Source organism: Mobula hypostoma, chromosome 9 (assembly GCF_963921235.1).
Source record: "Mobula hypostoma chromosome 9, sMobHyp1.1, whole genome shotgun sequence".
Classification (NCBI taxonomy): Eukaryota; Metazoa; Chordata; class Chondrichthyes; order Myliobatiformes; family Myliobatidae; genus Mobula; species Mobula hypostoma.
In genome coordinates, this window is record NC_086105.1 from 149,793,656 (window position 1) to 149,811,492 (window position 17,837).

At 46.9% G+C, this 17,837-nt stretch overlaps 1 protein-coding gene across 1 annotated transcript in view; it reads right to left on the reverse strand.

The window, feature by feature from the left end:
* Positions 1–17,837, reverse strand: part of coro7 (coronin 7) — a 181,350-nt gene that overhangs the window by 61,276 nt on the left and 102,237 nt on the right. The gene's annotated exons all lie outside the window — the stretch shown is intronic.

The following is a 17,837-nucleotide window of genomic DNA, read 5'->3' on the forward strand; positions in this document are numbered from 1 at the left end:
TCCAGCATTTTGTGTGTGTTGCTATGGATTTCAACATCTGCAGAATCTCTTGTGTTTAAAATAGTGAGGCAGTATTCATGGGCTCATGGACCGTTCAGAAACCTGATGACAGAGGGGAAGAAGCTGTTTGTAAAACATTGAGTGTGGGTCTTCAGACTTCCGTCCGTCCTCCCTGACGGCAACAATCTGAAGACAGCATGACCTAGATTGTCAGGGTCCTTAATGATGGATGCTGCCTTCTTGAGGCACGTCACCTTTCGAACATGTTCTTGATGGTGGAGAGGCGAGTGTCTCTATTGAAGCTGACTCTCAAGATGAGGTCTACCCCGTGAGCAAGTAACCATTCACTGTCTGAGCTTGTACACAGTGTTATCCCGGCCCTACACACCCTGGAGTCAGTCAGGGAAAAGCCAGCCTGCCACAGAGTGACAGTCAAATACCAGCAGGCCATTTGGCCCATCAAGTCCATGCCATACCCTCTCCCATCTGCAAACTCCACCTGTCCCCGGCTGTGTATTCCAGACTGACCACTTACTTCACCGCATGGCCAAGTGGTTAAGGCGTCGGTTTAGTGATCTGAAGGTCGCTAGTTCGAGCCTCAGCTGAGGCAGCGTGTTGTGTCCTTGAGCAAGGCACTTAACCACACATTGCTCTGCGACGACACTGGTGCCAAGCTGTATGGGTCCTAATGCCCTTCCCTCAGACAACATCGGTGGCGTGGAGAGGGGAGACTTGCAGCATGGGCAACTGCCGGTCTTCCATACAACCTTGCCCAGGCCTACACCCTGGAAACCTTCCAAGGCGCAAATGCATGGTCTCAGGAGACTAACGGATGCCTATTATTTTATTTAATCAATGCTCATCAGTTCTGCTGGTTTTGCCACCTTCACCTTGTACCCTTTGACCAGTGCATATAAACCTTCCCCCAGCCCCAGCCCCGGCCACACCAGCATAACTTCTTCCATGTGCCTATCTAAAAACCACTTCAACTCCCCCAAGCTACCCGTTTCCATCACTACCCCTAGTACCTACCACTCTCTGTGTAAACAACTTGCTCTTCACTTCACCTCCTCTAATGCTGCCGGCAGTAGCACAGTGATTTGTGCTATTACAGCATCCCAGGTTCAATTTCTGCAAGGAGCTTCTACGTTCTCCCCGTGATCACTTGCGTTTGCTCCTACATTCCAAAGACGTACCAGTTAGTAGGCTAATTGATCACATGGGTGGTGTGGGCTCGTTGGGCCGGAAGGGCTGTAACCGTACTGAATCACTAAATAAAAGTAAATAAATACGTAACTTAGAAACATTTCTACCCCGGGGAAAGGATTCTGACTGTCTACAGTATCTATGTTTTTCATAATTCTAAAAGCCTCTATCAGGTGGGGTGGCACATTAGAGAGTCAGTTAGCATCACGCTTTATAGCTCCAGTGACTGGGGTTCCAGTCCTGCCATTGTCTGTAAGGAGCCGCTACTCTCTCCACGTGACCACGTTTGCTCCACTTTCCTCCCACATTCCAAAGACATATGGGTTAGGGTTAGTAAGTTGTGGGCACACTGCGTTACTAAGTTGTGGGCACGCTGTGTTCGTAAGTTGTGGGCACGCTGTGTTAGTAAGCTGTGGGCACGCTGTGTTAGTAAGCTGTGGGCACGCTGTGTTAGTACGTTGTGGGCACGCTGTGTTAGTAAGTTGTGGGCACGCTGTGTTAGTAAGCTGTGGGCACGCTGTGTTAGTATGTTGTGGGCACGCTGTGTTAGTACGTTGTGGGCACGCTGTGTTAGTAAGCTGTGGGCACGCTGTGTTAGTAAGCTGTAGGTACGCTGTGTTAGTATGTTGTGGGTACGCTGTGTTAGTACGTTGTGGGCACGCTGTGTTAGTACGTTGTGGGCACGCTGTGTTAATAAGTTGTGGGCACGCTGTGTTAGTAAATTGTGGGCACGCTGTGTTAGTAAGTTGTGGGCACGCTGTGTTAGTACGTTGTGGGCACGCTGTGTTAGTATGTTGTGGGCACGCTGTGTTAATAAGTTGTGGGCACGCTGTGTTAGTAAATTGTGGGCACGCTGTGTTAGTAAGTTGTGGGCACGCTGTGTTAGTACGTTGTGGGCACGCTGTGTTAGTACGTTGTGGGCACGCTGTGTTAGTAAGCTGTGGGCACGCTGTGTTAGTACGTTGTGGGCACGCTGTGTTAGTAAGCTGTGGGCACGCTGTGTTAGTAAGTTGTGGGCACGCTGTGTTAGTACGTTGTGGGCACGCTGTGTTAGTAAGCTGTGGGCACGCTGTGTTAGTACGTTGTGGGCACGCTGTGTTAGTAAGCTGTGGGCACGCTGTGTTAGTAAGCTGTGGGCACGCTGTGTTAGTAAGTTGTGGGCACGCTGTGTTAGTAAGTTGTGGGCACGCTGTGTTAGTACGTTGTGGGCACGCTGTGTTAGTACGTTGTGGGCACGCTGTGTTAGTACGTTGTGGGCACGCTGTGTTAATAAGCTGTGGGTACGCTGTGTTAGTAAGCTGTGGGCACGCTGTGTTAGTAAGTTGTGGGCACGCTGTGTTAGTAAGCTGTGGGCACGCTGTGTTAGTAAGTTGTGGGCACGCTGTGTTAGTAAGTTGTGGGCACGCTGTGTTAGTAAGCTGTGGGCACGCTATGTTAGTATGTTGTGGGCACGCTATGTTAGTAAGTTGTGGGCACGCTGTGTTAGTAAGCTGTGGGTAAGCTGTGGGTACGCTGTGTTAGTAAGTTGTGGGCACGCTGTGTTAGTAAGTTGTGGGCACGCTGTGTTAGTAAGCTGTGGGCACGCTATGTTAGTACGTTGTGGGCACGCTGTGTTAGTAAGTTGTGGGCACGCTGTGTTAGTAAGCTGTGGGTAAGCTGTGGGTACGCTGTGTTAGTAAGCTGTGGGCACGCTATGTTAGTACGTTGTGGGCACGCTGTGTTAGTAAGTTGTGGGCACGCTGTGTTAGTAAGCTGTGGGTAAGCTGTGGGTACGCTGTGTTAGTAAGTTGTGGGCACGCTGTGTTGGTGTTGGAAGTGTGGTGACACTTGCAGACTGCCCCCAGCACATCCTCAGATTGTGTTGGTTGTTGATGCAAACTACATTTCACTGTAAGTTTTGTTGCACATATGACAAATAAAGCTAATCTTTCTGAACTTTCTGCAGTAAGTGGTGGGGAGGGACTGGCAGATTTCCCACAATATCGTGTGTTATTCCCATTAACAGCACAACATTCAGTTAATTCACATGATTTCAGTCGTGCCGCAGCAGATCAAACTCTCCAGTGAACCCAGCAAGCTCCAAGGCAGCATGGGAAACAGGTCGGTGATCAGATTCAAGGGAGCGTGGTAGATCGGGTGAGGTTAATGGAGGCGTGGGAAACACCATACTGAGCCAGCCAAGTTTCTGAGTAATTAGATAGTAGAGTAGTGGAGTTTCACTGCTGTAATCATTAGTATGGGGGGGGGGGTGTGCCCCAATCAGGATATAGTAATACCCCACAGAATGCACTGCAGATATAAACTGATCACAGCCAACACATGCAGGGGGTCAAACCTGGCAGCTTTTAGCGGGAAGGCAAGAATTCAACTCATCCTCTTTCCTTGGGGGGGGCGGATTATAAACACGTCTCCTGTTACATCACTGAGCATTGCTGAGAGTGGTTCCCACAGTCAAACGCCACGGTACATTACGAATGCAGTGCAGGCAATGGGCAAACTCACCCATTGCGCAGTGAATCTCTCTGCCAGCAGGGGGGAGGCTTGGTCTGGCCATGAATGTGGGCTACAGAGAACAGTGGGAGGAGGGAGCTGGGGCATGTACACAGAATGCAATAGCATGAGGAGAGGCCATTCAATACATCAGTTCAATTCCAGCTCTCTGACAGAGTAGGGGGTGTGTGCAGCTCAGGGGGTTACATAGGAAAGGAGGCTTCAGAGAGGGTGTAGAAGTGGTCTCCCAGGATGCTGCCTGGATTAGAGGGCATGATGTATGGAAGGGTTGAATAAATTTGGGCTGTTTTCTCTGGGGCAGGGAGGCTGATGGGAGACCCGACAGGATCTTATAAAGTGAGAGGCACAAGGTAGGCAGTTAGAGATCGTTCCCCAGGACAGAAACGTCAAATATTAGAGGGTGTATATTTAAGGTGAGGGGGGAAAGTTTAACTGTGCAGGACAGGTTTTTTTTTAAACAGAGTGATGGGTGCCTGGAATGTGCTGCAAGAGGAAAGCAGTATCCATCCTCAGGGACCCCTAGCACCCAGGCCACGCTCTCTTCTTGCTGCTGTCATCAGGAAGGAGATGAGCCTCAGGTCCCACACCAGCAGGTTCAGCAACAGTTATTACCCCTCAAATCATCTGGCTCACGGACCACAGGGGATAACTTCACGTGCCCCATCACGGAAATGTTCCCACAACCAATGGACTCACTCTTCATCTCATGTTCTCAATATTTATTAGTTATTTATTTATTATGATTATTGTTATTTCTTTTTCTGTCTCTTCTTGTATTTGCACAATTTCTTGTCTTTTGCACGCTGGCTGTCCGCCCAGTTGGTGCAGTATTTCATTGATCCTATTATGGTTATCGGATTTATTGAGTAAACCCGCAAGAAAACAAATCTCAGGGTTGTATATGGTGGCATATTTTAGTTTGATAATGAATTTACTTTGAACTTTGAAGGGGAGTTGGTAGAGGGAGATACATTAGCAATATTTAAGAGATACTTTGACAGGCACGTGAACAGAAAGGGAATAGAGGAAAATAGAACACGGACAGCATGGTAGCATAGTGGCTAGTTAACACCCAAAAACTCCTCACTATCCAACTACCCACTGCCTTACAACCTCAGCAATCAGGGTTCAACCCCTGTCTCTGTCTGTAAGGAGATTGTACGTTCTCCCCGTGACCAAGTGTGCTCCGGTTTCCCCCGCAGTCCAAGGACAGACTGGTTCGGGTTAGTAAGTTGCTATATTGGTGCTGGAAACGTAGCAATGGTCATGGGCTGCCCCCAGCACATCCTCAGGTTCTGTTAGTCATTGACACGAACAACGCGTTTCACTGAATGTTTTAATGTATACGTGACAAATAAAGCCAATCCTTGATCATTAATGTGCAGGATAGTTTAGAGTGAAATCATGGTTAGCATGGGTATTATGGGCTAAAGGGCCTTTTCCTGTGCGTGTATCTATGTTCGGTAGATACACGGGGTTCAGTGAGAGAGGCTGTAACTTTAAAAAGTGTGGGGAGAAGGGACCATGAACCCTCAGGAATTTGTCCCGATGATCTTATCTGCCCTGGGCCAGTCTTTCAAGCTGTAGCCCTTCCTCTCGCAGGGATGAGGTCTTTGGAGCCTCTGTTGGCATTTCTGTAACACTTGGTTTTTACAGGATGGGGTTGGTAGCCCCATGTCCAACCCTCCTACTTTCACAGACGGGCTTGGGACCATCCATGGCACAGTTTTGTCCCAGGATCCCGGTCCTAATTCTCTCGTGTCGGGACCCCTCACCCCTCACGCTCCGAGTCACTGGACATTCTCACTCCCCACACCCCTCCCCTCCTCTCCCTACATACAGCAACAGTTCCCACACAACTTATTTACATAGCGGGCCTGCACCTTCCCACACAAGGTCCTGGCAGTGTCCCAGCCAGAGGATAAACTCAAACAAATGCTCTGCTCTGCTCTGCTCCGTACACTACACTCACACTCACACACTCGGTCTGGGGAAGGCGGTGGGGGGGGGTCTCAGTGCTGGCTCAGGGCTCTGGGAAGTGAAACCTCTGCTGAGTTTAACATAAACACAGCATCGACGTCAGCGTCTTACAGTAAAGCACTTTGTGTGGGAGCGTGCTGATCTGAAAGCAGCAAGAGAGGCCCTGATCTGGAGAAAGGCCTCTGCTGCAGGAAAGGACTGCAGTCTCGAAGAGGCAAGGATGTTGCCAGGACATGAGAACCTCAGTTACAGGTACAGGTGGAACAGCTTAGGTCGTAATTCCTTAGAGTGCAGCAGAACGAGCAGATATTTGTTTACAAAATTATGAGGGGTACTAACAGGGTGAATGCAAACAGGCTTTTTCCACTGACATTGGGTGAGACTAGACTAGAGGTCATGGGTTAAAGGTGAAAGGTGAAATGTTTAGGAGAGGCGCGAGGCGGAACTTCTTCACTCAGAAGGTGGTGAGAGTGGGGAACGAGCTGCCAACGGAAGTGGGTTTGATTCCAACATTTAAGAGAAGTTTGGTTAGGTACATGGATGGGAGATGGGAGAGGTATGGAGAGCTATAGTCCAGGTGTGTGTCGATAGGACAATGCAATTAATAGTTTGGCACGGACTAGATGGGCCGAAGGGACTGTTTCTGTGTGTAGTGCTCAATGACTCTATGGGGTGGATCGTGGAGAGTCCGGCTGGGCACCACATCCCGACCCTACACTTCACTTCACAAGTCTGAAGCATAAGGCAGCAGGAGTCTCACAACAGAGGACAGACAAAACAGGAGGGAGGGTGTTCAGAACAGAAGAGGGTTATCACTGAGGAGGAAAAAGTGACTACAAGACATAGGAGCAGATTAAGCCATTCGGCCCATTGGCCGATTTATTATCCCTCTCAAGCCCATTTCTCCCCCTTCTCACTGTAACCTTTGATGCCCTGACTAACTAAGAACCTATCAACATCCGTTTAAAATATATGCAATGTCTTGGCCTCCACAGCTACCTGAGGCAATGAATTCTAAGATTCACCACCCTCTGACTGAACAAATTCCTCCTCACCTCCGTTCTAAAGGGACATCCTTTTGGTGTAGGGTGATGGACTGTAACAGTGAGAAAAGGGCATGCCCTGGGTGCTGGAGGTCCTTAATAATGGATGCTGCCTTTCTGAGACACCACTCCCTGAAGATGTCCTGGGTACTTTGTAGGCTAGTACCCAAGATGGAGACTACTAAATTTACAATCCTCTGCAGTTTTTTTTCGGTCCTGTGCAGTAGCCCCTCCATACCAGACAGTGATGCAGCCTGCTAGAATTCTCTCATTGGTACATCTATAGAAGTTTTTTAGTGTATTTGTTGACATGCCAAATCTCTTCAAACTCCTAATGAAGTATAGTCACTGCCTTGCCTTCCTCAGAGATCTTGACACCCAGGAACTTGAAAATGCTCACTGTCTCCACTTCTGATCCCTCTATGAGGATTGGTTTGTGTTCCTTTGTCTCACCCTTCCCGAAGTCCACGATCAGTTTTTTCGTCTTACTTACGTTGAGTGCCAGGTTGTTGGTGCAACACCACTCCACTAGTTGGCATATCTCATTCCTGTACACCCTCTCATCACCTTCTGAGATTGTATCAGCAACAGTTGTATCATCAGCAAATTTATAGATGGTACTTGAGCTGTGTCTAGCCACACCGTCATGGGTATAGAGAGAGTAGAGCAGTGGGCTAAGCACACACCCCTGAACACAACCAGTGTTGATTGTCAGCGAGGAGGATATGTTATCACCAATCTGCACAGATTGTGGTCTTCCGGTTAGGAAGTCAAGGATCCAATTGCAGAGGGAGGTACAGAGGCCCAGGTTCTGCAACTTCTCAATCAGGGTTGTGAGAATGATGGTATTAAATGCTGAGCTATAGTCGATGAACAGCATCCTGACACAGGTGCTTGTGTTGTCCAGGTGATCTAAAGCTGTGTGAAGAGCTGTTGAAATTGCATCTGCTGTTGATCTATTGTGGCGATAGGCAAATTACAATGGGTCCAGGTCCTTGCTGAGGTAGGAGTTCAGTCTAGTCATGACCAATCTCTCAAAGCATTTGATCACTGTCGATGTGAGTGCTACCAGGCGATAGTCATTAAGGCAGCTGACATTATTCTTCTTAGGCACTGGTATAATTGTTGCCCTTTTGAAGCAAGTGGGAACTTCCACCTGTAGCAGTGAGAGGTTGAAAATGTCCTTGAATACTCCCGCCATTTGGTTGGCACAGGTTTTCAGAGCCTAACCGGGTACTCCATCAGGACCTTCTGCCTTGCCAGGATTCACCCTATTTACAGACAGCCTAACATCGGCCTCTGAGACAGAGATCACAGAGTCACCGGGTGCAGCAGGAATTTTCACAGCTGTCGTTATATTCTCCCTTTCAAGGCGGCATAGAAGGCTTTCAGTTCATCTGGTAGTGAAGCACCACTACCATTCATGCTATTGGGTTTCGCTTTGTAGGAAGTAATGTCTTGCAGACCCTGCCAGAGTTGTCGTACATCTGATGTCGCCTCCAACCTCGTTTGAAATCATCTCTTCGCCCTTGAAATAGCCCTCCGCAAATCATACCTGGTTTTCTGGTACAGGCCTGGGTTACCAGACTTAAATGCCACAGATCTAGCCTTCAGCAGAACGACCCACCTCTTGGTTCATCCATGGCTTTTGGTTTGGGAATGTACAGTAAGTCTTTGTAGGCATACACTCATCTACACAGGTTTTAATGAAGTCGGTAACAACTGCAGCATACTCATCCAGGTTCGAAGATGAATCCCTGAATACAGTCCAGTCCATCGATTCAAAGCAGTCCTGTAAGTGCTCCTGTGCTTCCCTTGTCAACAAGAGTTGACACTCAACACGAACTGTCCAGTCTTTGAAAGTGAGTCTGTAGTTCATAGATTCAGTTCAGAGTTGAGGTGAGTGAAGTTATCCACCCCTGTTCAGGAGCTTCATGGTTGAAGGGTAATAATTGTTCCTGAACCTGGTGGTGTGGGACCTAAGGCTCCTGTACCTTTTGCCCGATGGTAGCATTGAGGATGGAGCATGGCCTGGATGGTGGGGTTCTCGATGATGGCTGCTTCTTTCTTCTGGCAGCACTCCTTGTAGCTATGCTCACTGTGGCGAGGGCTTTGCCTGTGATGAACTGCGGCCGGTGGACAGGATAGAGAGTGAGTGCTGGGGAGGAGCAGCCCCTTACACGTTCACTGATGAACTTCTGCCATTGCTTGATGTGGCTTGCACAGAAACATAGTCTGTGTCCACACACACTCCACCGCTACCATACTACAGTACTACAGTGACCAGAACAGTATACAAAACTCAATGTGTGGTCTAACCAATGTTTTGTACAGCTGCAATACAAATCCCAACTCTTGTACTCAGTACTTTGACTGACGAGTATGTTCCAAAGGACCTCAGTCTGCTCAGGAAATCATCACCCATCCACTCTCTGGAAGATACGGACTTGCAACCCAAAGTCTCTCTGTTCACCAGTGTGGCTAAGGTTTACTCTGTACATCCTACCAGAATTTAACTTTCCAAACTGCATTAGCCTATCTCTTCCAGCTACCGCCCCCCCCCGCCACCCACCCACCTTCTCCCTCACCTGGTCTCACCTATCACCTGCCCCACCTGCTTATGCTGGCTTTTACTGCTTTGCAGTTCTGACGAAGGGTCTCGGTCCAGTATGGCGACTGTTTACTCTGTTCCACAGATGCTGCCTGACCTGCTGAGATCCTCCCGTATTTTGTGTGAGTTGCTTTAGATTTCCAACATCTGCAGAATTGCTGGTGCATACCTCACCCCTATCTGGATGAAAATTCATCTGCCACTGTCCAGGTGATCTGTGTATCTCTGAATCCTTGAACAACCTCTTATATGTTTGATGACAACATTTCAGAGAAGTCTGGCGAAGTACACAGATGGGAGGGTATGGACGGCTACAGTGCAGGTGCCAAATGATGGGTCTAGGCAGAGTTAACAGTTCAGCATTGACTAGATGGGCTGAAAGGCCCGTTTCTGTGTTCTGTGACTAGCTGGAGTTTAATTCCAACATCCTCTGTAAGAAAGTTTGTATATTCCTTCCCGTGTGTGCATGGGTTTCCTCAGGTGTTCTGGTTTCCTCCCAGAGTCTAAAGATGTACCGGTTAGTAGGTTAATTAGTCATTGTAAATTGTCCTGTGTTTAAGCTGGGGTTAGTTTGGTGGGTTGCTGAGAGCACGGCTCAAAGTGCTGAAAGGGCCTGTTCGTGCTGTATCTCTAAATAAAAATATAAAATCTATATATTCATGAGGCAAAGGTCCTGCAGTTGGACAGACAATGACTCAGGGCAGGGTCATCAGGGATATTCTTGCAGTATTACTGAACAGCAAATAAAAATAAGGTGGAGCAAGCAGAGCGGCCTTTGTTGGAGAGTTCATTGTTGGAGTGGGGATTTGAGGCTTTAGCTCCTTGAAGCTGCAGCAAGCAGAGGCTTGAGTGAGAGAAGGAGAAAAAGCTGTAGGTATATTTTTTTCTCCAGTTTATTTATTGTTTCTTTCTTTATGATTGCACAGTTAGAACAGTAGGGATAGTTGAATGCTTCTCTTGCACAATGTGGGACAGCAGAGAAACCTCCAGTGTCCCTGACGATTTCACCCGCAAGACGTGCATCCAGCTGCAGCTTCTAACAATGCTGGAGCTGGAACCGGATGAACTCTGGATCATTCAGGAGGCTGAAGGGGTGATGGACAGGACATATAAAGGGGTAGCTACACCCAAGGTGCAGGACACAGGAAACTGGGTGACAGTCAAGAGAGTGAGAGGGATTAAACAGGCAGTGCAGAGTACTCCTGTGGCCATCCCCCTCAACAACAGGTATACCACTTTGGATGCTGTTGGGGGCGGGGTGGGAATGACCTCACAGAAGACAGTCACAGCAGTCAGGTCTCTGGCACTGAGTCAAGCTCTGTGGCTGAGAAGGGAAGTGTAGGGGGAGAAGAGGTGAGCTGTGGTGATAGAGGATTCATTAGCATCTTGGATCAAAACCTGAGCATTGTGCATTGTTAAGTGGGAGGGTGAGCAACCAGAGGTCGTGATCCATGTCAGGACTAATGACATAGGTAGGAAGATGGAGGATGTTCTGCAAATTGAGTTCAGAGAGTTAGGTGTTAAGTTAAAAGGACAGGACTTCGAGGGTTGTGATCTTAGGACTGTTACCATGCCACTAGCTAGTGAGGCCACATATAGGAAGAACACACATGGCTAAGCAGTTGGTGTAGGAGAGAGAGCTTCAGACTTTCTGGATCATTAGATTCTCTTCTAGAGAAGGTGGGACCTGTACAGAAGAGACGGTCTGCACCTAAACTTGAGAGAGACTAATATCCTAGCGGGAAGGTTTGCTGGCACTGTGGTTCTGTATGGGTGGGGGTGGGGGGAGGTTATACTGGAGTTTCAGGGGGATGGGAACCAGATGCCAGAACAGATAGTGGAGTTGTTGTGGAGACTGATTTTGTTAAGACCTAAGACTAAGTCATGAATCAATAGGTTGAGAGTGGTGGGACTAATGTTCTGTGTTGTGTATACTTCAACGCAAGAAGTGTTGTAGGAAAGGCAGATGAGCTCGGGGCCTGGATCAACACTGGAGTTCTGATATTGTAGACATTAGTGAGACTTGGTTACAGGAGGGGCAGCTCAGTATTCTGGGGTTCTGTTGGGTTAGATGTGACAGAGCAGGAGGGATTAAAGGGGGAGGGGTGGCATGGAAAATGTCATGGCAGTGCTCAAACAGGACAGACTGGAGAACTCACCTATTGAGGCCTTATGGGTGGAAGTGACGAACAAGAAATGAATGAGCAGGTTAATGGGGCTACATTACACACCATCCATTTGTCCATGGGGTTTATTGACTGGGCCTCTGGTACTGTAAAAGGACTAAACAGGATAGAATTTGGTAAATCTGTACAGGGAAGTTTCCTTAAGTCAGTACGGTACATAGAAGTCCCAATGAGAGAGGGTGTGATGCTAGATTATGGGATGAGACAGGGCAAGTGAAAGAAGTTTGTTAGAGGAAACACTTTGTATCCAGTTATCATAATGCCATTAGTTTCAAGGTAATTATGGAAAAGGATAGGTCTGGTCCTCGGGTTGAGATTCTAAATTGGAGAAAGGCCAATTTTGATGGTATCAGAAAGGATCTGGCAAGTGTGGATTAGGGTATCTGAAAAGAGGATGCTGTCCAAATTGCATGCCATCTTGGACAATGTCTCCCATCCACTACATAATGTACTGGGTGGGCACAGGAGTACATTCAGCCAGAGACTCATTCCACCGAGATGCAGCACAGAGCGTCATAGGAAGTCATTCCTGCCTGTGGCCATCAAACTTTACAACTCCTCCCGTGGAGGGTCAGACACCCTGAGCCAATAGGCTGGTCCTGGACTTATTTCCTGGCATAATTTACATATTACTATCTAACTATTTATGGTTTTATTACTATTTAATCATTTATGGTGCAACTGTAATGAAAACCAATTTCCCCCGGGATCAATAAAGTATGACTATGACTATTACTATGACTATAGGAAAGGCTGGTTTCTGGCAAATGTGTACTTGGGAAGTGGGAGGCCTTCAAGAGTGAAATTTTGAGAGTACAAAGCTTGTATATGCCTGTCAGAATAACACGTGAAGGTAACAAGTGTAGGGATCCTTGGTTTTCAAAAGATATTGAGGCCCTGGTTCAGAAAAAGCGGAGGTGCACAGCAGGTATAAGCAGGTAGGAACAAACGAGGTACTTGATGAGTATAAGAAATGCAAGAGAACACCTTAAAGAAATCAGGAGGGCTAAAAGGAGGCACACGATTGCTCTTTCAGACAAGGTGAAGGAGAATCCTACAGACTTCTACTGATACGTTAACAGCAAAATGATTGCAAGGGACAAAATTGGTCCTCCAGAAGATCTAAGTGGACTTTTCTCCTTGGAGCGACGGAGGATGAGAGGTGATCTGATAGAGGTGTATAAGGTGATGAGAGGCATTGATCGTGTGGATAGTCAGAGGCTTTTTCCCAGGGCTAAAATGGCTAACACGAGAGGGTACAGTTTTAAGGTGCTTGGAAGTAGATGCAGAGGAGATGTCAGAAGTAAGTTTTTTACGCAGAGAGTGGTGAGTGTGTGGAGTGGGCTGCTGGCGATGGTGGTGGAGGCAGATACAATAGGATCTTTTAAGAGACTCCTGGATAGGTACATGGAGCTTAGAAAAATAGAGGGCCATGGGTAACCCTAGGTAATTTCTAAAGTACAGCATTGTGGGTTGAAGGGCCTGTATTGTGCTCTAGGTTTTCTATGTTTCTATGCATGGAGCCTGAAGAGATAGGAAAGAATTTAAATGGATCTTAATCTGTATTTACTCAGGAGATGGACGCAGAGTCTATAGGACTGAGACAAAGCAGCAGCGGAGTCATGGACTCCATACAGATCACAGAGGAGGAGGTGTTTGCTGTTTTGAGGCAAATTAGGGTGGACAAGTCCCCAGGGCTTAACAAGATTTTCCTTCGGACTCTGTGGGAGGTTAGTGCAGAAATTGTAGGGGCCCTAGCAGAGATACTTAAAACATCCTTCGCGATAGGCAAGGTGCCAGCGGATTGGAGGATAGCCAGCGTTGCTCCATTGTTTTAAGAAAGGCTCTGAGAGTAAACAAGGAAATTATAGGCCGGGAGCCTGACATCAGTAGTGGGAAAGTTATTGGTAGGTTTTCTAAGGGATTGGATATATAAGTATTTAGATAGACATGGACTGATTCAGGATAGTCGTCATGGTTGGTCAAGAAGGTTAAACATAGAAACATAGAAAATAGGTGCAGGAGTAGGCCATTCAGCCCTTCGAGCCTGCACCGCCATTTATTATGATCATGGCTGATCATCCAACTCAGAACCCTGCACCAGCCTTCCCTCCATACCCCCTGATCCCCATAGCCACAAGGGCCATATCTAACTCCCTCTTAAATATAGCCAATGAACTGGCCTCAACTGTTTCCTGTGGCAGAGAATTCCACAGATTCACCACTCTCTGTGTGAAGAAGTTTTTCCTACTCTCGGTCCTAAAAGGCTTCCCCTTTATCCTCAAACTGTGACCCCTCGTTCTGGACTTCCCCAACATCGGGAACAATCTTCCTACATCTAGCCTGTCCAATCCCTTTAGGATTTTATACGTTTCAATCAGATCCCCCCTCAATCTTCTAAATTCCAACGAGTACAAGCCCAGTTCATCCAGTCTTTCTTCATATGAAAGTCCTGCCATCCCAGGAATCAATCTGGTGAACCTTCTTTGTACTCCCTCTATGGCAAGGATGTCTTTCCTCAGATTAGGGGACCAAAACTGCACACAATACTCCAGGTGTGGTCTCACTAAGGCCTTGTACAACTGCAGTAGTACCTCCCTGCTCCTGTACTCGAATCCTCTCGCTATAAATGCCAGCATACCATTCGCCTTTTTCACCGCCTGCTGTACCTGCATGCCCACTTTCAATGACTGGTGTATAATGACACCCAGGTCTCATTGCACCTCCCCTTTTCCTAATCAGCCACCATTCAGATAATAGTCTGTTTTCCTATTTTTGCCACCAAAGTGGATAACTTCACATTTATCCACATTAAATTGCATCTGCCATGAATTTGCCCACTCACCCAACCTATCCAAGTCACCCTGCATCCTCTTAGCATCCTCCTCACAGCTAACACTGCCGCCCAGCTTCGTGTCATCCGCAAACTTGGAGATGCTGCATTTAATTCCCTCATCCAAGTCATTAATATATATTGTAAACAACTGGAGTCCCAGCACTGAGCCTTGCAGTACCCCACTAGTCACTGCCTGCCATTCTGAAAAGGTCCCGTTTATTCCCACTCTTTGCTTCCCGTCTGCTAACCAATTCTCCATCCACATCAATACCTTACCCCCAATACCGTGTGCTTTAAGTTTGCACACTAATCTCCTGTGTGGGACCTTGTCAAAAGCCTTTTGAAAATCCTAATATACCACATCCACTGGTTCTCCCCATCCACTCTACTAGTTACATCCTCAAAAAATTCTATGAGATTCGTCAGACATGATTTTCCTTTCACAAATCCATGCTGATTTTGTCCGATGATTTCACCGCATTCCAAATGTGCTGTTATCACATCTCTGATAACTCACTCCAGCAGTTTCCCCACCACCGACATTAGGCTAACCGGTCTATAATTCCCTGGTTTCTCTCTCCCTCCTTTTTTAAAAAGTGGGGTTACATTAGCCACCCTCCAATCCTCAGGAACTAGTCCAGAATCTAACGAGCTTTGAAAAATTACCACTAATGCATCCACTATTTCTTGGGCTACTTCCTTAAGCACTCTGGGATGCAGACCATCTGGCCCTGGGGATTTATCTGCCTTTAATCCCTTCAATTTACCCAACACCACTTCCCTACTAACATGTATTTCGCTCAGTTCCTCCATCTCACTGGACCCTCTGTCCCCTACTATTTCTGGAAGATTATTTATGTCCTCCTTAGTGAAGACAGAACCAAAGTAATTATTCAATTGGTCTGCCATGTCCTTGCTCCCCATAATCAATTCACCTGTTTCTGTCTGTAGGGGACCTACATTTGTCTTTACCAGTCTTTTCCTTTTTACATATCTATAAAAGCTTTTACAGTCAGTTTTTATGTTCCCTGCCAGTTTTCTCTCATAATCTTTTTTCCCCTTCCTAATTAAGCCCTTTGTCCTCCTCTGCTGAACTCTGAATTTCTCCCAGTCCTCAGGTGAGCCACCTTTTCTGGCTAATTTGTATGCTTCTTCTTTGGAATTGATACTATCCCTAATTTCTCTTGTCAGCCACGGGTGCACTACCTTCCTTGATTTATTCTTTTGCCAAACTGGGATGAACAATTGTTGTAGTTCATCCATGCAATCCTTAAATGCTTGCCATTGCATATCCACCGTCAATCCTTTAAGTGTCATTTGCCAGAGGGGACTAGGCAGCTTTAATGGTTCAGTACACACTAGATGGGCTGAAGAGCCTGTTTTGGTGCCATAGTTTTCTATGACTAGTCAGACAGATCCCCATCCAGCAGTTTCCTCTGCCTGCAATCACAGGACATCACCTTGCCCTTCATTCATGGCGTGGGCAGCACAGTGGTTCAGTTTAAAAACGCAAACACAAGGAAATCTACAAATGCTGGAAATTCAAGCAACACACACAAAATGCTGGTGAACACAGCAGGCCAGGCAGCATCTATAGGAAGAGGTACAGTCGACGTTTTGGGCCGAGACCCTTCGTCAGGACTGATAATCTTCCTGCGTTCACCAACATTTTGTGTGTGTTACAGTGGTTCAGTGTTTGGCGTAATGTTATTACAGTGCATGTGACCTGGGTTCAATTCCACCCCTGTCTGGCACCGTAACCTTGACTTTGACTCCTCGGCAATTTCAGTCAAAAACTCCACGTTACATTAATCTCTACTAACACACTTAAAATTCTGGAGTAACTCATCAGGTCAGGCAGCATCTATGGAAAGGAATAAAGAGCTGACGTTTCGAGCCAAGACCTTTCATCAGGACTTGGGAAGACATCTTGGCTCTGAAATTCCAGCATCTGCAGAATCTTGTGTTTAGTCTTCAACAATCCTTTCTGCCTTTGTCTAATCAATCCAGGATCAGAATCTGATTTATTATCACTAGCTTAGATGATGTGAAATTTGTTTTTGCAGCAACAGTACAGTGCAAAGTCACAAAAATCTACAAATTTTACAACTATAAATAAATAGTCAAAAATAGGAATAGCAAGGCAGTGTTAATGGGTTCATAGACCGTTCAGAAATCTGGTGGCGGGGTGGGTGGGGGGAACCTTTTCCTGAAGTATATTATTTAGTGACTGCTAAGTTTGTCCCTGTTATCACCATCAAGACCTTCCCCACTCCTGAGCTTAAACTGACCAGTCTGTAGTTATTGAGTTTACCCCATACCTTTCTTCAAGTTCAAGTTTATTCTCCAGATTCAAGATTCATGATTGTTTAATGTCATATCCAGTACACAGGTGTAAAGGAGAACAAAATAATTGTTACTCTGGATCCAATGTGACACAAAAAAACACAATCAGATAAAGAACACAATAAATATAAATACATAGATTGATTGCATGTCCATAAAGTGAATCTGGGCACAGGAGTGTCTGTACATAAGGTGACTGACAGGCATTGAAAAGGTGGTGGTGGTTGGGGTTGTGGGGGTGTTGTCCAGCCTTCCTGCTTGGGGAAAGTAAGAGTTTTGCGTCTGGTCGTTCTGGCATGGATGCTATGCAGCCTCCCCCATGATGGGAGGGGGACACACAGTCCATGAGCAGAGTGTGTTACTGGCCCTTTTCCAACAACTTTCTGTCCATCCCTCCTTGATGGCGGGTAGGCTGGCACTGGTGATGCACTGGGCAGTTTTCAGAGCTTTCCTGCCTGCTGTAGTGCAGTTTCTTTACCAAACAGTGATGCAGCTCGTCAGGATACTCTCTACAGTGCCCCTGGAGAATGACATGAGTATGGATGTGCTCGGTCCAGCACTCTTCAGCTTCCTCAGAAAGGAGTGGCATTTATGAGCCTTTTTGACTGTAGATGTGTTCTGGGACCATGAAAGGTTGTGTGTGATGTGCACTCCCAGCTGTTTAATACTGCTTGCAGTTTCTACTGCTGTGCCACCGATGACAAGAGGGGTGTGAGTGGTGTCAGTTCACCTGAAGTTCATAACCACCTCCTTTGTCTTGTTGACAACCAGCAAGATGTTATTTGCATGGCACTAGGCCTCGAGTTCTCCCAGCTCCTCTCTGCAGGCTGTCTCATCGTTGGTGGTGATGAGCCCCACCACTGTTAGGTCTTTGGCAAACATGTCATGTGATTACTCAGGGGTTTGGTCATGCAGTCATGTGTGAGCAGAGTGTACGGCAATGGGGACACCCGTCTTGAAGATGATAGAGAGGAAGGAGCAGTTGTGCATCCTGATTATCTGAGGTCTGGTGCTTAGGAAGTCGAACGCCTAGTTGAACAGTGGTGTATTTAGACTGAGGACTAGGAGTTTGACTATATTATCACCTGACTGTACAGATATACAACCAAATGAAACAA